The sequence below is a fragment of the Zonotrichia leucophrys genome, chromosome 2 (assembly GCF_028769735.1).
Source record: "Zonotrichia leucophrys gambelii isolate GWCS_2022_RI chromosome 2, RI_Zleu_2.0, whole genome shotgun sequence".
Taxonomy (NCBI): Eukaryota; Metazoa; Chordata; class Aves; order Passeriformes; family Passerellidae; genus Zonotrichia; species Zonotrichia leucophrys.
The window spans coordinates 105748501-105769362 of NC_088171.1; the positions used below are offsets into that span (position 1 = coordinate 105748501).

Consider the following 20862-nt stretch of genomic DNA (forward strand, 5'->3'; position numbering starts at 1 on the left):
TGCTGGGACCAACAAGGTTGAGCTGACCTTATGTGCTGGCCTGCTCACTGCCACTGACTGTCATGTTTCAAAGGTTAAACTAACTGTGGATGAAATGTAATCAGTAGTGCACTGGATCCTTTCCAGAGCTCACTGGAGGAGTGCAATAACCAGCATTGTTAGCTTTAGGAGAGCAAGAGACAGAGGTCATTACCTGTGTGCGTCTGAGCATGAGGAACCGACTGGCCTTTCCTGCTACCTCCCACGTATGTTTATCTAAATCTTATCTGGAATTGTTATCCAGCTGGCCCCTGCTTTTTAAAAAAATACGTCTGTTTATTCTTCATACAATAATTTTCATCCTTCTGCTGCTTTCTCATAGTTTCCATGAGAAAAATGTGCTTCTCTCAAACCCTGTCATTAGATGGGATGAGAATTGATACTTGGGGAAGCAGGAAAGGCTGAAAGAAAGAATTGCTGTGATTTTAGATGACAGCCAAACCTAGGCCAGGGTAAACCAGACACTGCTTTTAAGACAGACACATAATGCACCAGCAGAGGAAAGATGATAATGATAAATTTTCCCTCCTTCACTACTGGGTAGCAAGGTAAAGAGCTGGTAAAATAGGAAGCTGGCAAAGGACAGAGAGCAAGTGTGGGAGGAGGAGGCCAAACAGAAGCACTGAAGCAAAGATATCATTTCTGAGAATTGATTTCCTGTTTCTTTCTATAGCCAACCACTCATTTTCCCCAACTCTCTGTCATTTGTGCAGTACTTTCAGTCCCCAGCATTCAGATCTGCAGCAGGAGTCTGTTCCCAGCATCAGATAAAAAGGCTTTCTGGAAGGCACCAGAAGCATATAGGGTATGGTGGGGAAGTATTGCTTATTGTCATATTAGGAATTTCAAGGGTGACAGGCATTGAAGTCAGTTTTGTTGGTTTTTTTTTAACCTGTATAGCTTTTACACTGCCTGCCTTCTGAAAATGCCTGTACAATAACAATAGATTTAAGTGAGGAGCAAAAAATAGTCTTCCTTTTGAATCCTGTGGAAAGATTATTTTTCACTCCATCAAAGCATTTTGTTTTCTTTATAGATTGGTGTGTGGGTATGGCCTTGAAAACCAATACATTTAGCAGAAATTGAGACTTTGCCCTTGAAAGAAGAGAGGGACAGATGGGGGACTTCCATTTCAGAGAAAATCAGAGCTGTAGAGAGGATTAGATTATCTTGATATATGTTTTGTTACACACTTGTGATTATTGTTATGATCAGCTGGTGGGAATATGAATGTCTTTTTCAGGATCTTCCTGTATTTGCTTTTCATTTTGAGTTAGTTTCTAAAATAGCCCTGACAAAAACAGAGCCCTGTACCTGTTAATAGGAAAGTCAGCTCCATTCAAAAAAGCTCAGTGTAAATTGGTTATGATGTCGTGAGAAGAAAATGCCTTAGCTCACCTTTATCAGACTTTCAGGTTTGTAATCACAAGCAGATTGTTCCTTAGCACTGTTTTTATCTGTTGCCTCCTCCTGTTCTTCAAAAGTAGAATGATCTTTTTTCTATTCCTAGTCTTCATGAGATCTCTCTACTTCAGTGTGTGTGAGAGAGGACAAGGTACTCTCTTTCTATTTATTTTTCTTACTAAATTCTTATTTCTGGGTAAGAAATAAGAATTTTTTTTTTCCTGTGGCCTTTTTATTTTTTTTTTGTTTCTCTTCATGCCAGAGCACTGGAGATATGGAAGGACTGAATAAAAAGCGCTAACAATTGTCTTTTCCTTGTGAATGCAGCGCAGTATTCTTTCCCAGTCCTGCAGCTTTCCCATGTCTCTTTCTCTATGTTAGACTTCTGTGTTAATTGTTCAAAGAGCAGCTTGATTTCTCTTCCCACCCTGAGGTAGAATGCTTCCATAGCCACTTTTGTAAATATTCCTGGACTTCTAGCATGGCACTTCAAGCAGTGTCTGGATTAAACATAATTTCTCTATGAATGGTTCCTAGTCCACTGGGATAACTATTCCAATGTCCAATATTTGTGGTCCAAAATTGTGCTCAAGGAAACTCTCTGGGCATTGTGCAAGTCTTCATATAAAGAGCTTCTCAACCAAGGCAGTTTTGATGTGAGAAAAGATGTAGACTCAAACTGCAGTCATAGAGGATGTAGATCAGTGTGAGTAGTGAAGATGCCCTGGTCTCTTTGTGGTTTTCCTGTCAGGTCTATAAGGGACCCGTCCATTTTTCTGTGTATGTGAGGGTCTTTCTAGAGACCTTCTGCCAGCTCTGCTGAATGAACTTAGGAACAAGAAACCAGTTTCTTCTACCTCCCAGGTGTTCAATCAACTGCCCAGAGCTGAGTCCGTGGTATTCCCAGCTAGGGGAAGACTTGTGAGTCAGGTGCTTGCCCCTGTGTAGAAATAACTAGAATTCCTCAAAGAGAGGAAAGCTTTTAACATTAGTATTTTTAGGAGGTCTGGCCATACTCAGTGTTTCTGCATATAGACAGCAAGCCCTGATGGAATTTCTGTTTTTCTGGAGTATCTTGGTGATGGGAGAATTTGGGCAACACAACTTGAAATAAATAGCCTTGCTTGGGAAAGCCATTTGTAATTCAAATATAGGGTCTGCTTGTATTAAATATTTAAAGATGTTTTTTTCTTTTAATATTCTGAACTGATCTGCTTCTTTGCTTAGAGTGCTCTGATGTTTTATTAGAAAGATGCAGTGTAAAATCACTAGTCATAATCTAACTCTTCATGACTAGCAAGCATGTTGTTTTCTCTTTGCAGCACAAAGGCCAACTGCATTAAAGTGGATGATTTTATGTGATTACTAGCTGCATCCATCTTTGCATTCAGACTGGCTGATTGCTATAAATACAAACACAAGTTTCTTTGAATGGTGACAGGCTGAATGTCCTCAGTATAAGCGTTCAAGATGAGCCAGGTCTACAACAGCATCTTGTGTTTCCCCTCCAACTAGATTTCTACAGCACATACGTGTGCACATTTTGCCCACAAGTCATATTTATTTTTGAAATCTCCTTTCTTCTTGACTCTGTTCTTCACAGCTTTCACGTTTTCCTTCTCTGGATTTATAAAGGCATGTTTATGCCTGAGTGCTGTTTTGGGTAAGAAGAGGGGCTTTTACTCTGTCTGTCTTCTCCCCATCCATCTTTTTCTCTTGGGTCATGTACGTGGCAAAATTACTAGAATCAGCAGGGATGCCATAGTAGTATTCCAGAGCAGAGTGATTTGGAAGCAGGGAAGAACCGTATGTGCACAGTACCTACTCCATACCATTGGTCTCTTGGGCTTTGATGGGTGTGATGGCACAGATGTCCCCAGAGGTGGTCATGTTCTATAATTAGATGAGGGCATTACATCTTGCCCTTTCAGATGTGTTTCATGGCTCTGTATTTTGAAAAATTCACCAAGTAGCAGAAGATGTTTGTAAAGCTTATTCTGACAAGTCTGTCACTGAGCAGGATTTCCAGGTCAGTGCATACCATATATTTATATCTGGACACAGCTGTAGGTTGTCCTTTTATGCTGTCCCCACCAGACTCTGCTGAGATGTTTTTCTGGGTCTGTTTTCTCTGCATTTGTCACCTAGAGGAATCAGCTGGCTGTGGATAGATATGCTGCATATGTGAGATCCCATCCTTACTGATGCTAGCAGGTTTAGTTGCAGTATGTGTTCAAAACCCAGGGAAGAAGTGTGGTGTTCCAGGAATGCTTGTTCCCTCACCGTGTGTCAGCCTTCTGTGTTCTGTGCTAGCTGCAAGAGATGCAGAGAGCAAAGCCAGCAAGCTGAAGTGTTCTCTGCATCCCACAGTGTTCTTCAGAAAATTTATTCTAGCTCGTGAATATTTCGTAGCAGGACAATTTAATGTCTTGTGAAGAAAGAAAAAGGCTTGTTTTGTCTTTGACTGTATAAGACAAAATTGGGGCAAATTTTCCAATTTTATCGTGAAAAGTTTTGACTTCTCTCTCTCTGGTGTCTGCATGTTCTTACAGACTTTTGTGTTTGAGTTTTGCAGTTTGGTCCTTGTGGTTATAGTGTGCCTGGGCTTTTTTTTCAGGATAAAAATCCTGTTTTAAACTTCTGATAAGGAATATAATATGATTCTTTCCTGTGTTGACAGTAAGTGAGGCACACACATGAGGAGTTGGGGACTCGGGGAAGAAGGCAGCCTTCTTGTGTAATTATGTGAGAATATTGTGGTATGTGCATTTTCTGTGGGAGACTTTTAAATACAGATCAAACTAGTGAATCTGTTCCTCCAGCCTAGCCATATGTGTTAAGTCTTCTAACTGAAATCTGTACAACAGATTTAAAAATCATTATTAGACCTTTAAAACGTCATAAAGATTCAAAGACAAAGAGGCCAGTTTGCCTCTTTAAATTATATGGCGTTGAAGGATGTGTTATTTCAGGAGCTTTTCCAAGGCACTGCACTGTCACAGCTTCATTGCTTCAAATGTCACTTCAAGTAGGAGCAGTTTTTATAACTACACAGTAAACTCAAGATGGTTTAATGGAAATGATTTCTTCATGTGTCAAAATGACCCCTTTGTTTCTCATTTTACTCTTTTGTTGCCTGCAGCTAATCTGGTTTTTGGGTTATCAGATCCAAGCATCTTACAATGCTGACTCTAGCAGCGGCATTCAGCTGGAATGCTGCCCTTTGTTTACTGGTTTCACCAGGCCTCCAGTGCTTTCTTTGGTCATCTGGTGGCTCCACTAATGTGATTTGCACTCCCAGGCTCTGCAGGTAGTCATGGGCTTTTAAAGGGAATTAGAGGAAAGCCTGCCACCCTGGTTGCTAATGAATCCACAGGGTATTTCTTACTGGTGTTTTGTTTTTCCAAATTATTTTTTTTCTGTTTTATGGTATTTTTCTTCTGTCTGCTTGGACTTCAGTTTCTAAAGTGGGTTTACCTGGCTGTGGTGTGGTGACATTCACTTTGCTTGAAATAGAAGTCCCAAATCCTGTTGGTCAGTGTGTCCATTTGGGGTTTTCTCAGAAACTGTAAATAAGTATGGAAAAAATAGATAGCTATACAAATACTCAAAACTTCTTTATTACAATACATATTACACAAAGCTTGTTCTTGGTAATAGGGGATGTGGTAAAAAGAGACAAACTTCCACTTTCATGAAAACTTTATTAAAATAGCAAATGTTGACTCATGTAGGGAAGTTGAAGAGTTTTGCTAATGAGGTGGCAGCTGGAATACTGAATTTTTGCAAGCACACCAGGAGAAAGGTGAAAGTTTACAAACAGCCTCATCACAGTCTGAGAAATGTGAACCAGTGAAGGACAAAGTCAAAGAAATATTCTATTACAGTTTTTACAAAAAACCAAGTTATACTGGAGAGGGTTTTTTAATATGAAAAGCATATGCACAAAAGAGAATATATTATTAAAACATCTTTTTTTCTGGAGCAAAGGGGAGTTTCAGACTCGGAGGAGTTAAGTTGAGAGGCATGTCAGATGCTGAGTGAGATGCCATTCCTTCTTATATCCACAACCTCTTACTTAAGTATCCTTGTGGATTTGAGTGGGGATTAATAGACTGATTAGGGCTGGTTGGGGTTTTTTTTTTCCCAGATTAGTCCTGCAGTTTTGTTAGGGCCAGTATTTGGCTTGCACAAAAACAAGCACAATGTCAATGTTTTTGAAGCTTCACTCTAGTCTAATTAAGACTCAGCCTCCTGTGGCAGGATGTGCAATGTTTTTATATTTTCATAACGTATTTTTCATCCATTTGAGTTGTTTTAGAATGGAAGAGAAAAAAATCAGTGATAAAAGCAGAATCTGAATAAGACTTTGGAAATAAATGGGCCCCTTCCATGCAAAAATATTTAATATTGAATCTGTTCTTATTGTTGTTTCCCTTGAGAGCAAGTCTATCTGTTTACCCAAGTTTAAAGAATTTAGACTGGTAGGAGTTGTGCCACTTATATGTGGTTTATAGGGTTGGGTCTTAAGAGTAGAAGAAAGCTTTAGAAAAGTTGAAGTACAAACAAGTTGAAGTAGAAACAAACAAGTTTCAGTGCCCTTGCTTTGTGCTCTTCCACAGTGTTGGTGCTGTAGGATTTATGTATATATTATATATGTGTGTTTATATTTTTAATGTACAAGCTGAATATCACAGCATTAAACTGTGTTCAAAGAAAGTCAGTATAGTTGTGCAATTGGTATTTTTGCTTCAGAAAAAAAACCAACCCTGTAGAAATTTGGGTGCAGTGATTTTAATAGTAGACAAATAAAACAACAGTGTATTGATTCAGTTTTACAAGGCAGATAGCAGCACTGAAGGTCCTCGTGGTGCAGAAGTTTGTGACCCATGAAATCTCCATTTTCCTTCTATTGGTAATGTACCTTGAAGTACAGAAGCCTGGAAAATGTATCCTGGGTGACCTAACACATCGATTATCTAGAAACAGAAAATTATTTGAGCTTATTGCTAAAAATGTGTTTGGTACTAGTAAATATAAGGGATAGGCTTAAATTAGATTGTTAAACAAGTGTTCCATGAGCACAAGTTCACTAAGGCAACAGCCAGTCCTTACAGGTATGAATAAGATCTGCTATATTTTCTTTTAAAATGCTAATTTTGGCCATTTTGCTGATTTAGCTTAATCAGCTTGCATGCTGGTGCCCAAAAATGAAAATTTTCCCTTATAAATGGTACTTGTGTCTGATGGAAGGAAATGAAGGGCAGTAAGGAATTGAGCAGAGTTGTTTCTAACTAAAATGGGTAAGTGTCCAAGGTTCATGAAAAGGAGCCTGTAGCACACAGGCACACCAGCAGGCAGATTTTACAGCTCTGTCCAGAGCACAGAAAGAAGATAAATCATGGCCATCCCCCTCTCGTTTTTGAAATGGTTCAACCCTGGGGTTTAGCTGAAGGACTTAAGGAGTTTTTGAAGTGCAAATAGACTGGTGAAGGGTAAACCTTTTCAGAGTTTCATTTAGATGGATTTTTTTTTTCTATGTGGATTTCTGGCACCAGCTGAGATCTGGAAAGCCACAGGATTGTTTTGTTTTTGATCAATCAAGCAAGCAGAACTTGCCATGGGGGTGTACATTCTCTGCATACATATTGATCCTATTGTGTTTAAAAGTAGTTAATTTAATCAGGGCTTTTTGAAACCTTCCCTAGTAAAACTTGCATTAATGAAGCTGTCATTTCAAGGTCATGTTTCAGTGTCAATAACTTCATGGTAATGACAGAAGTTACCTGTAAGTTTATTATCAATTTTTCAGTCATTCCATGTTAAAATTGCATTGAATGAGAACTGATGTTGCATATATGAAAAATGCTCAGCTTCAATTGGAAAATGTGAATCTCATGGAATGAGAGATTTTCAAATCAGTCTAGAGTTACAAAACACATTAATACTGACAGTTCTGGTACTGTTCACTACTGTTTGGATCAGTACCCTTGGTCTACCCTATTCCATATGGAGTTTGGCTCCAGTAATCTATTTTACACTTTGTCTCTTCCAGCAAAATGGTTGTAATATCAGAGGTTTTTTCAAGGCCCTTTCTAGTAGCTTTGACCTTTTACTCACATTTTGTCTTGTTTAAAAGCAGCAGCATGCAGAAGATGGATTGCATATTAATTATAAACACTTCCCTCTACTGTGATAAATATTTGGAGATAAAATGTGTAAGGGCTGGCTGCTTGATAAGATGCCCATTTGGGTGCAGAGTACAGATTTTTTAAGGCAGGATACAGTTTAATACTTTTTCATCCATATCTGATGTCAAGATCTTCAAGTATTTTGGGTGAAAGCGTTGAATATTTTCAAGCCTTTTTTTCTGTGAGGATGTTAAGTGCAGACTGCATTATTTGCTTCTTTGATTTATTTGGGTTGGAAGGAGCTTCAGAAAGTTGTTCTGGACATGGTGACACTCGAGGTATAGTGGAGTTAGTGGGTTCAGGTACCACAGCAGAATGTCCCAGTACATCCCCCAGAGTCAATCTTCTCCTTTCTTTTCTTCTTGGCAGTTGCAGTATGCCTTGAACCCTGCCAGTTGCTGAGATATGGGATGGAAAGCAGAGTCTTGCACAAAACTTTTTCAGTCATATACCAGTAATGGTCTTCTGCAGATTTTCCTGTTCATGTTTTTCCCAACTGAAGGGGATTTTGTCAGAGATTTCGGTGTCAGATCACTCAGGGGCTTGGAATGGGAGAGGAGCTCTAAAGGTGGTCTGAGGCCCAGAACTGAGATCCTCTTTAGAAAGGACCAAAGTGGTTTTTAGTTTAATTTCTATGTGTTGGATGTCCAAAATGGTACTGCAGAATGGCCTACTGTGGGAAAATGGCCTATTTTTAAAAATGGTGTATTTATACTTTAATTCTGCATTTACAGTCTGGTAGTTTGATGTGATCTGCTGTGAGAGTACAGCAGAAACATTCTACATCGGAATAGGGACCTAAAATCATACCTCATCACAAATTAATAAATATGGCTGAATAAAATCAATCAATAAATCTTAAGAAGTTTGTGTTACGGTTTTTCCCTGACTTTACACTGGACAGATGTTTGATTATCAGCCCCCCCATTTTATTTTACAAGTCTAACTTTACATTTGTACAACTCACATGTTCCCAGTCTCGTGTACTGCAATGATGGTTATTTCATGAAGTGAAGGGTTTGGAAACTGAACATGAGATGCTGTTTAAAGCTTTACTAAGAGAAAAGGAAATTCTTTGTATCTCACTGCAGACAAGGGGTTCTCAGCATTTGTGGTGTCACCTTGGCAAATATATCACCAGGAAAAGCTAATATGACCTTCCTTTTTTTTAAGTAATATTTTCTACCACCCAGGACTCTTCAAAAAGTCCTGTTCCACTGACTGGATGGAGAATTTTGGGATCAGCATTTTTTAGTTCAGTCTTACAAGCATAGAGGACAGATTTTTGTTTAGGAACAGGCATCACTCCGTAGCTGGATATGTGGGTGTTGGCTGGAAAATCTATCCTTCTAATTTAACTTTGTTTTTAAGTGATGCATGCTCAAATGTCAAAACACTGAGGGGTTTTTACTTGCAGATTACACGTTTATCAAGCAGCTGTGACATTAAAGTAATCTTACTCTGGTTACAGTATGCATTTTTCAAGGGCACAGGCTTGCATGATGATTCTGAATTCCTGTGGAATTTAACTGAGCAACAGCTGGTCTGTAGGATGTGTAGATTTTAACAAGGTAATGTCTGTGTTTTGGCAAAGGACTTGTGTGACCTTCTGCTGAAGCTGTTCCCAAGTGCTTTCTTCCTCCATTCAAGTCTGTAGGGGTCCTGAAACACTATTTGTGTGAATTTTCTCCATTCTCTCTTCTGCTCTTGATTTTGTCACAAGTAAATTCTACAAAATTCTTCAGTGGGGTATTAGGGGGGGAAAAAAAGAAAATAAAAAGGTCATCAACACCACTAACTACAGCTTAGGATGGAAAGAATACTCTTTTTGCTTGTAATTGTGTCAGATTCTTTTCCCCCACAGTTGTTGGTTGGGTTTTTTTTCCACTTGAGAGAGGTTTATGGTGCTGTCTCTGCCAGGATAACCAAGTCTCAGGGCTGAAGTTGTATTTCTCCCGGAGTTCCTAGAGGTGATGTTATCTTTTGTTCCCTCAACAGTATGGTCATTCCTGAGAGCATCTGTCACTGTGGGCATTGTAAGATGGATGAGTCTCAAGTGAACTGCTGGTTGAAGCAAATGGTAAAAATAAGAAAAGACGTGGGGGTTGGGGGTCTTCAGAGGAGACAGGCAACAAGGAAGCACTGTTAAAAATCAAAAGTAAGCCAGACCTTAGTGGAAGAAAGAGGCAAGATGTGGGTCATGTTAGCAGATCTCACAGGTCTTGACGATGAAGATTGGTGGTTGATGAATTCTGAAGAGATCTTCTGCATCTTGGCAAAAATGCTGTTGATTTGTTTCCTATTTCATTTGCAAATAAGGAAGGATAAGAAGGAGATGACCTGAACATAAGATGAAAAACATTTTTTTTGTCATGTTATGTTATATGGTCAGGACAAATTAGTGTTGCCAGTATTCAAGAAAAGGGTCAGTGGTATTTCATGTGTCTTAAATGTTGTGTGATTATCTGTAATTTCTGAATGGGCACATAACAGTATAAAAATCAGCAGTTTAGCTTCTGGAAAAAAAAAAAAGGAAACTTAAAATTCATGGTTGATGGCATTTAAGAAGTTATTTAATATTTTTAAAAGAGATAAGGTTCCCTACAGCATCTCCAATTTAGCTGTACTAATTGAATTAGTCTTTTTAACAGAGAGAAAATGGTGCAAAACCACAAAGTCCCCAAGAAAACTCCCTTGAATGCTCTGACAAGCAGATCTGCACCCCCCATCCCCAAGCTGAGCAAAGGTCTGTGTTTGCAAAAGCAGCCAGCAAAGGACAAAAGGCACTCACAGCCCAGTGTGTGTCAAGGTTTGGGAAGGGTCCAGGAGGATCTTGGCTTGAAAAATTATTTTGTCACACTGTTGGCATTGGTCCATAAGGGGAAGCACTGGTTGAAAGGCGAAGAAATTAAGATGATTAGAAGCTTTAAAGCTTCACAAATGGTGGAGTATCTCTCTTCTCAATGGATATAAATAATAGATGAAAGACTGAGAGTGACAACAAAGGCTCAGGGCCTTTAAGAGAATGTGTGCAGCCTGAATAGAGGTCTGTGGCCTGGGGCCAAAGGTCTTAGCTTTGAGTGTAATTAGAAGAAAATACAAAAATGTCATTACTAGCAGGTGAAATGTTCAGCACGTGTCTGAAAAATAGCAATTTCAGAGCCAGGAGCAGTTGGAATTGGATTACTGACGTTCTGCAGTGGCTGCAGGCTGTGCAGAGCCCTACAGTTTGGTCGGGGGCTGCTGAGTTATCCCTGCTGTCCCCCTGGCCCTGAGCCGCTGCCAGTGTGGCAGGGATGGACGTGGGGCAGCATCGGTGCTCCCTGGCAATAGAGCTGTTCAGTGCCTTCCTTCAGGACACAACAGTCCTGCCCAAAACCTCCCCTGAGCCGGAGGAGAGCGATACAGCTGCTCTCTTCAACAGGCTGATGTTTAAAATTGAGAGGAAGGGGAGGAAGCTTTGAGGGCGTTAATTTTAAAACCTGGAGTTTGAATTTGGGGTGTGCAGCTGAGTTCTGGCTTTGACAGCGGGCCCGTGCCTGTAGTCCCAGCTTTAAGCCTTAAAATCCCATCTGCGAGCACCAGGGAAAATTCCTTTAAATCTTTTGGCAAAATAAGGTCTGTTGCTATCGAGAAACCAAACCAGTTTGTCTGCCTAAGAAAGTCTTGTCAAAGTCCACTCAATGACAACTTAATTTAAATCTTTTCCTGATGTTAATTGGTGTTCTGTACAGCCCTAGGTATTTTAGAAGTTACTCTTTTGCTTGCTCCTTGCTACACCATTTTTACCATTCCTTGGGATATTTCAGGTGTATTTTCTTTTATTAAGTGCAATTTCTATTAGTAATGTTTTCCCTTCAATATTTTTATGGAAAGACAGATAGGAGAGCAACCAGCTAATTCTGATTTAATTTGGAACATTGATCTACAGGACAGATAACTGCTCACCCATTTAGTTTGTTTCTTTATAAATAGTAAAAGAATTGCTTCTGTATTATCATATGTTTTTTAATGTTTCTACAACAGTTAACTTTGTCATGTTAATATGATAAATTCCTAATCTGTCATATAGTGACTTCAGTGCCAAAAATGTGCAAATTCTGAGTTTGGACTTCTGGTAGAATATAGAGAAGCAACCAAGCACTTTCTACCAAGTATTCCTCTAAAGAAAAATGTGCTTTTTATAGTCACTAGTGCTCCTTTCTTCACCCTAGGCCAGGTTTCCACAGGAAGGTTTTTTGTCTCGTTATAAACTATATGCTGGCATGAGTAATTCTGATTTTTTTCTCCCTTTTTATTTTTCAGGTGGTCAGGAGTTTTAAACAATGCAGCAAGGCTTCACAAACTCTTAGCTGCATCCTTTAATCATGACTGCATTTCAAATAGGTTGAAAGGAATCTGAGAAGGTACCGTACTTGCCTTTCCTAATAGACAATACACTGTATGTTTGTGATCAGCATCTCGGCTTTCATTTCCATTGACTGCATTTTAGGAGCTGTGTGGACTGTAAATCACTTTTTTGTTTTTGCTTCAGGCATGTAAAATGTCCAAGTTCTTTAAAAAAATCATGAAATTCAGTTCATATAGTCAAAAAGCCTTCAACAGAGGGCTGATTTGTGCTTCCATTTTTTCCTTATATACCCACAGTGAGGTCAACTTCATTATTTAATGACACTTCTTTTGAAGCTGTAACAATCTTCTTCTGCTGTTTTACTTAGAGGCTCTGCAAATACCTAAGCAACTAGCTAAATATATGTTTTATGTGCTTGGAGGGTGAATGTTTGTTTGTTTATTTGTCCTCTCAAAGGGTTTAAAACAAATGGGAAGAAGAATGCAGATCTTGGTAATGATTGGGGTAGATTTGTGCTTCCAACTGAGATTCTCACAGGTCTTTTTTTCCCTGACTTCTGAGAGGGGGGAGGCTTGCCTCAGTACACAATATTGGGCTCACATAGTTTCTTGCTGCATTTAAATAGCCAGTGTACCCAGAAGGCTGAAGATCTATTCCTGCTTTATGACCTGTTGTGTCCCTGGGGGCAAGGGCAGCCCTGAGCAGAGCAAGGGGGTCATGGCCACAGCCCAGGTTCTGCACAGCCCTGGGGGCTCCCAAAACCTGCCCGCAGGAACATTCTGCTTGGCAACATCTGGAACCTGGCATAAATCTGGAAGAGGGGGGAACCTCCAGGATTTTGCTTGGCCAGGTGCTAGGAGGAAGCAACATTAGCCTTTTTGATGGGGGGGGAAGGCAGATTCTGTGGCCCTGAAGTTAGGCTAAACAATTGCAGAGGTCAAAGGACAGCTGAGTGCGGTCAATGAGACACCCTGGGGTGTATTTTGTTACTTAGTAAAAGGAGCAGCATCCTAAAACCCTAAAGGATTCTCTTGAAAATCTGTGTTGTGAAAAGGTTTTATGAGTCTGATGGCAAAAAGTGCTGATTTAGCTAAGGAATGCTTGCTTTTGTCTAAATGAAAGGCTAATCCTTACCAAATGTTGGCAGCTATTATAGTGTAGTCAATGCAGGTCTGAAAGGACAGTTAGAGTAGAAGTGTACTTTGGGATCCCAAATGTTTATCATTTTAATGGTTCTGAACTGAAAAGATTTCTGAAACTTTCACCCTTTATCCTAAAATTTAAACCATGAACAGATTATCTGAAAAAGTAATAAGCAGCTCTTCACTTATAATTTAAAAACTGTTCATAAGGGAGCTGTGCCTGCCTGGTTGTTCTCTATTCCCTGACAAATTTTTTTTAGATTTTCAGGGTACCTCCTGGCTTAAAGTGTAACTTCCTTTAATCTGCTGGCACTTATTAAATGGCAGGGGAAAAAGTGTGGTTTTTTTTCTGGTCTTGAGTAATTTTTACTGTTCTTGTTTCAATGCTCAGGACAAAAAAAATAAAGAATAGGTTTGGGGTAATTAATTCCTATAATTTGTTTAGCATTATCTTTCTTTAAAAGGACAGCTTATTAACACTTAACATTTGTCATAGAAACAGATAAGAAATCAATGTCAGAGCCAAGACCTTGTAAATAACCCGAAAGGAAATGTAATAATGGCCGTCTTCAGCACAGAGGTGGTGGGGGAAGGACTGGGCATGTGGCAGAAAAGGTTCAGAGCTTTTTGTTTTCCTTTGGAAGGGGGGGCTGCTGCAAGGCATGACCCAGAGCCTCTGGCTCGCTGGCCCTGCTGTCTTACACAAACACTCGTGGTTGTATTAGGAAGAAAAAGGTACTTGGGAGCCAGTGGTGGTGGTGGTGATGTTTTTATAGTGACCAGCCTGGTGTTTCATCGTGATCTGTAGAAGAACTCTGTAAGAAGAGGAAAAAAAAGAATAAATTGCATAATTTTCAAGGTGGGGGGAGGTGAACAAAGAAGTTGACAAGTTGGTTTGGTTTATTTTTGACAGAAACCTTCTTGCAAAGTAGAGCTCTTTGTAGAGTTTAATTTTTAAACTCTTCAGAAGTACTCCATACAGATGCCTAGCATTGATTTATGTCAAGGTTAAGGCACCTTTAAACAAATAAAGTCGTGAATGGATAAACCTACTAAAATACAAATCGCCTATTAAACACAGAAGATGTTTGTATAGCATTCGGGTTGCCACAAAACTGACACATGTCCTGAAATTCTCCTGATAACCCCTTCTAAACTCATCAGGAAATGATGGCATGTGTTTGAGGGATACACAAGGGAGCAGCCAGAGAGGATAGAGATGGAAGGTCAGGCTTTAGCTTTGACTTTCTGGGCTTCAGCTTCATGCTTTTGCAATATGGTGATGGCAAATGAAGAAAGGATTAAGTGATTTATTTATCAATGAGATTGTTCGGGCTTCTGCTGTAGGAATTCAGTGAGAGGTCTGAGACTATTTTCAGCTTTATCCCTACAGACAATGAGTATCACATTTTACATATATATCTATGTGGAATTAAGTGCTGTATCTGTATAATTAAACCGGTAAGAGCTGTATTGCTTAATTTTGTTTGTAACTTCAGAATTTAACTACTCAGAGTACATAAAATAGGCTTAGATGTGTTATTACATTTTTTTTCTCATCTACTGGAGAAAATTGTTCTGTGTTTATAAACTGTTTATTTAGCAGGGGTTTGGGTTTCTAAAAATTTTTTAAAGCAGATTTTCACCCACAGTGAGAATTTTACGGATGGTATTTATATTCTACTGTGGCAACAGTCACAGAAAAATATTTTGAGTATTAGTTTCTTGAGTGCCAGGATTTATGGGAAGTTTTATGTGCCTAGAACCTGTAAATATTCTGTGTTGCTGTCTCATTAAACCATAACAGCAGCTTTGGAAATCAAGATTGCCTGTGCTAGCATGCTTATGTTGCATGTAAATTAAGTCCAGCCTGTAAACATCATTAAGATTTTGGGGAGAAAAGTACAGAAGTGTATCTAATGCCACCAACAAGTCAAATATTTTATTACAATAGTGGTTGATGAGTTCCATTACAGAGCAATATAAGCATTAGAAATTCAAAATTATTTCCTTCTCCTATTAAGTGTTAACAGTATGTGATTTGAATTTTTGGATTTCTGTTTTGAGTAAAGATAAAGGTGGGTTTTTTTCCTAATGATGTTGTATAAATGTCATTTATGGACATTTATCCCACAAACAACTTTTGAGATTCCTAAGTATCTAGAAAAGGTAGCTTGAATGTCAAAACTCTTCTTTTTTAGCCATGTCCCTTTATCTGATGTTCAAGTGTTGTTCTGTTGATTGCCTGTTTCTTGAAAAATTCATCCTAACTAAAATCTGGGATATGGACCAACAGTGATGCGCATCTTTCATCTCAAGCAGGGTTGCCTCTTGTAATTTCAGAGATTCTGGACAGAACTTTGTTTATTTTACAGAAGAATTTGTGGTATTTTGGGGAGGGGAGAAAGTAGAGTCAGCTTTGACACGTGACAAACACATGTTGTGGAAAAGGAAGAACTCTGCAAAGCACTCTGCACTTGGAAGTTCATTTCCACTAAAATTATCTATGAAAACTTTGGACACAGTTTCCCACCAGCAGGGAAGTTGCAAAAAGTGTCTGATTGATATTAAATTGACATTACTTGTGGATTTAAGCTGATTGTTACGGTTTTGACCTATAGAGGGTCTTCTTGTCTGTTCAGAGCATTGTTTTCTGCATAGAAATGGCCATGAAAGCAGCTGGCTTTTCTGTGTTGATCTTTTCTTGTCTCTGCTGAAAATGGGCTGAAAGTCACTGCAGAAATGTTAGATGTGCCTCTCTATCTAGTGACTACCTGGGAGCTTCAGATAAGAAAAATCTTGTTCCGTTCTAAAACATATTTTGAGTCCAAAAGAGCAGAAGCATGATCATTTTGACTTATTTGAAAATGGTACTTTTCCAAAAGCTGTGCGGGTACGTGCTCTGAGGGAACTTGACAAACATTTTGACACAAGCCTCTGTGAAAGAAGAGGGGCTCATTTCCACCTTTGCTGGTTCCTTTTTAGGGGTGACTAAGCCTTGTAAAACTGAGAAGAACTCTTGTTCAGGCTTGCCTGTTTTCAGACTGGGCTATAGAGAGAAAAACAGTCCTTTTTTGGAGGATGTGAGAACCAACAGCTTACCTAACCTCCTATCCAAGTGCATTAGTGAAGACTAGTTTAATTACTTAAGGCTGACTTTATTTCTTCTTGATTAAATTTTATTTTTAAATCTAGAAATCTGTGTTAGGGATTCTTTCAATAATCTATCTGAAGAGGGAGAGGAACAAAGCTTGATGGTGCTTTTGGCAGAATTATGCACTTTACAAGTGAAGGAGAAGGGGGAAATGCCATGTGTGAGTCACTTGGATGCAGGGTGTTACCCTTTATACAGAGTCATAAAGTCATTTTTCTTTTTTCTTTTTTTTTTTTAATTGGTAACCCTGAAATTGCTTTCAAGTTGCATATTTGAAGAAGTGCCATGGTACATCTCCAGCTCTGCCAGCTTCATGGAGGAAAAAAGTTTGCTTGCAGCAAAGGAAAGGTTGGAGTCAACAAAGTTTTACTCCAGGGCTTTATTTTTAGCCTGTTGCAGCTGTCAGAAACCAGAACATGGATCAGATAAGATGAATAAGGTGGAAAAATAAAGTATTAAGTGGGTATTTGTGAAGAATTGGGTCATATTTGTTTGGAAAGTTTTAAGAGCCGATGTAATCTGTATTACCATTATGGCTATTATTCAGAAAGTTTTATTTTTATTAGTGTCAGTTTGTATGTGTTTGGAGACCTGAGAACTTTCAGAACCACTAATGTCTCTGTGAAATGAATAGCGATTTGTTTATATTGCTTGGCAATAAAAATATATTTTCCTCTCTTATTTAGCAGCATTTTCACATGAGAAAACTTTAAAAAAGAAACAAAAGAAAAGACCATGGGGAAAACTACTTTTATTGTAGATATACATATCTAAAGTTATCTTTATTAAGGATTTTCTTTTTAATGCTGTACAATCTGGTGTTGAGATGTGTCAAAATGGATTACATTTTAGCTTCCATTTTCTGTACCTGAATAGGGTTTTGTTTTTTTGCTGTTTCCTATCAAGTAGTGCCATCTTGGTGAGCTGTCTTTAAAAATGTCAAGCATAAGTTCCTACGCAAATGGTACCTTCTGCCTACAATAAATAATTAGCATAAGCTGTGATGTTTAAAACTTTAAATTTTGCAGCCCAGTGGCCTAAGGATTTACAATAATTTACTTACATAAATAAATAAATAGCACATAAATGTATGCTAAGCCCTAATGCACAGTCCTACTCCATAATCCTACTGAATTCTGAAAGCAGATCAGGAGAACTGGTGTAGAGACAGCTTGCAGGAAAAAAATGAAACACAAACAAACTGAGCAAACTCAGTGGCTGGAAATTACTTCAATATCATTAGCTTGATATGGGGATCTTTGTTAGTCCAGTTGTGTTGAAGAGTTGGTCCACAAACTGAATTGATAAGGCATTCTAAGTGTGCCTGGGATTGTAGGTGAAGTGCTCAGCTTCCAGGTGCCCTGTCCTAAAGTGCTTAATAGATGATCATTCCTCTCACTTTCATGAGCAATGCCAGCTAAGATGCCATTGTGATTGCTTGTTTTTATGGCATTACAAGGCTCTTTTGAAACATTGGTGACTTTGCCTTTCAATTTCTCAGGATAGAAGCAACTGGGAAAAAAAATCCAAACAAAAATCCAAACAAAAAATATAATTCATAAAAGTCAACAATTAGTGATAATTACCAGCATTTAAATTGGTGACAAGCACAGACTTGTGTTTATTTAGAAGGACCATTCACTGAGTTCCCAGTTATGGATTTTTTTTTTAATGGTGGAATATTAGACAGTGTTCTCTTGAACACTAAATAATAATTAGAAACAAAGCTTTAAATTAATGGGTGCATTTGAGAATATAATTTACTTCATAGATTTTTGTAAACTACATAAATAGATTTTATATCTCTAATGCTTCTGAATAGTTTAAGTGGTAATTACTAAATATAGTTGTTAGCTAATAACTTAAGATCTGTGTATTAATGTAATATATGTTGTTAGTGAATGACTCAACATTTATGTATGCAAGAAGTATATAAAGATAACAACATTTCAATCAAAATGAATTTGCTTTCGGAGCAGTTACTGAGTTTGAATACATCATTTGAGGAACAAATTTGTTCTTGTTTTATTATGTTAATTGCCTACATACTATATTAATTTTATCTGCTGTGTTATTGAGTGATAGTTAAATGAATTCATAGAATCATTGAATGGGTTGAGTTGGAAGGGACCTTCAAGACCATCTAGTTCCAACCCCAGAGCCTCACCACCCTCACAGTGAAGAATTTCTTCCTAATACTTACTGTATTTCAGCTTAAAGCCATTTCCTCTTGTGCTGTCACTCCTTGCCCTTGTCAGAAGTCCCTCTTCAGCTTTCTCCTAGGCACTGGAGGTCTGCTAGGAGTTTTCTCTTCCTCAGGCTGAACAGCCTCAACTCTTACAGCCTCTTCTCACAGAAGAGGTGCTCAGCCCTCTAATCTTATTCATGGCCCTCCTCTGGACCTGCTCCAGCAGCTTTACATCATTCTTAGTACGATGGAGACCCCAGAGCTGGATGCAGCACTGCACATGGGATCTCACCAGAGCAGAGCAGAGGGGCAGAATCCCCTCCCTTGGCCTGCTGGCCACGCTGCTTTTGACGGAGCGGGATGCAGTAGGCCTTCGGGACTGCAGGTGCACATGGCTGGGTCATGTTGCTCCTCTGGTCAGCCAACTCTCCCAAGTCCTTCTCCTCAGGGCTGCTCTCAGTCCATTCCCCATCCAGCCTTAGGCCTGGTATTGTCCCAACCCAGGTGCAGGACCTTCGTGAAGTTTTCATGTGACCACTTCTCAAGCCTGTGGCATCCCTCAGCATGGGACCCCTTCCCACCACTCTCACCCCATTGTAGAAGATTACTAAATTTTCAGGCACAGTTTGTCCTTAGTGAAGCTGTGTTGGCTGTCAGCAGTCACCTCCTCATTTTCCATGTGCTTTAGCAGAGTTTTCAGGAGGATCTGCTCCATAATCTTGCTGGGCACAGAGTTGATTCAAGCATAACTGCCTGACTGTGTGAACACGCCAGGTTGTTAGAAGAATAAATTGTAATTCATGTCTGCTACTAATTGCAAAATCAAAATTACACAGCAAAAATATGCCTTGATCCTATAGCTAGGACTAAGCATCGTTGCTGATTTGGTTGCATTGCTTAAATGCACTGGCAATTTCAGAAACCAGAACATGGATCAGATAAGATGAATAAGGTGGAAAAATAAAGTATTAAGTGGGTATTTGTGAAGAATTGGGTCATATTTGTTTGGAAAGTTTTAAGAGCCGATGTAATCTGTATTACCATTATGGCTATTATTCAGAAAGTTTTATTTTTCAGGCTTTAAGCTGAAATACACTCCCAGAACATGACAAAGAATGATGTAGACAATCAAAAACACTAGCTGTACCTGCAACAATTTGGAGGTTTTCAAAAAAGCAATTGCACTGGCATTAATAATGTGGTTGATAGTCCTGTTGACTCAGGACAGAAAACATAAGTGGGGAAAGCTATGTATGAGCATGCATGTTTTAAGGAGGCAGGCTGAGGTTTTCAAAACTGCTCCTTGGTGATTTATTTGTGCCGTCCCTGCCAAAGCTGTGTGAGCATATACTCCTTTTAAAATAATGATGTCTTTTAACACTACCTAAACTTCAAAATCAAAAGTGATGTTTGTAGGTTGGTAACCCTTTTTTTCCCACCTGAAGGTTTTTCTATTGAAAGAGAAGTGTATCCATTTTGTTAAGGGTGCATAGTAATGTTCCTTTTCCTATGTATACTGTGAAAGGTCCCTGCAGCATAAAAGGATTTGCTCCATCTTCAACTAATTTGTTTAGAAAACCCTACAAAACCTCCACAGTAACTTATCTGCTCATTTCATAACCATTTGAAAGGGCTCCAAAAGCTTTGCAGTCAGAGTAGGCTAAATCCACATAATTAACTCCTGAAAGCTTTTATATGTTTTCCTTCATCTGCTTATTACATCTGGGGTTTTTTTAGGAAATGGCATCAAATGAAGCTTGGAACATGCTTAATCTTAAATCACCTCAGCCCTCATGAGAGGAATGTGTTGGTGCACTGGCTGCGCCAGTTTTTCTCTCACTGTGTTGTAAGGTTTTTAACTCATCCAGAATGCAGCTTTTTTTTTTTTCCTGAGTGAGAGCCATAACCTGGAGAAAAGTAAAGCCAGGGCCTTTTTGTAAAACTTGACTTGAGCTCAGCTTGCAGTGCCTTCTGTACCATTGTGCCTCTCAGTGTACTCTGTGTTTGATCGTGGTTGTAAACTGCTCTTTGTGTGCACAGCTCAGTGGATAACACTGTTAAAAAGAACTAAAGAAACATTTCAAACTTGAGGTAAAAGAGATGAGATGGTGTTTCAGTACTATTTTTTGGTGGTTTTCCTTTGCCATCCTCAATGTCACATCACTGCTGGTTTATCCTGTGAAGCTGAAAACTCCCAGGTCTCTGAATTTCTAAAACTGCAATTCAGACCTAATTTTTGCTTTAAATCACATGGGGGTGATTTGAAGTTCATTCATGTAAGTTCAACTTAGTAACACCATCCTGCATCCAGGTGTTAATTTTACCTTTAGTATGTTTATTATTTTGTGAGCTGTTCCTGAGGACTGTAGGAATAGTCTTGGGGTGGAAGGGAT

General features: G+C 38.9%; 1 protein-coding gene across 8 annotated transcripts in view; it reads left to right on the forward strand.

The window, feature by feature from the left end:
- GREB1L (GREB1 like retinoic acid receptor coactivator) overlaps positions 1 to 20862 on the forward strand; it is a 132909-nt gene that overhangs the window by 44736 nt on the left and 67311 nt on the right. For all 8 annotated transcript variants that reach the window (XM_064705951.1, XM_064705956.1, XM_064705953.1 and 5 more), the window contains one exon: positions 11940 to 12040. The gene's annotated coding sequence lies outside the window, so the exon portion shown is untranslated. The remainder of the gene's footprint in view (positions 1 to 11939; positions 12041 to 20862) is intronic.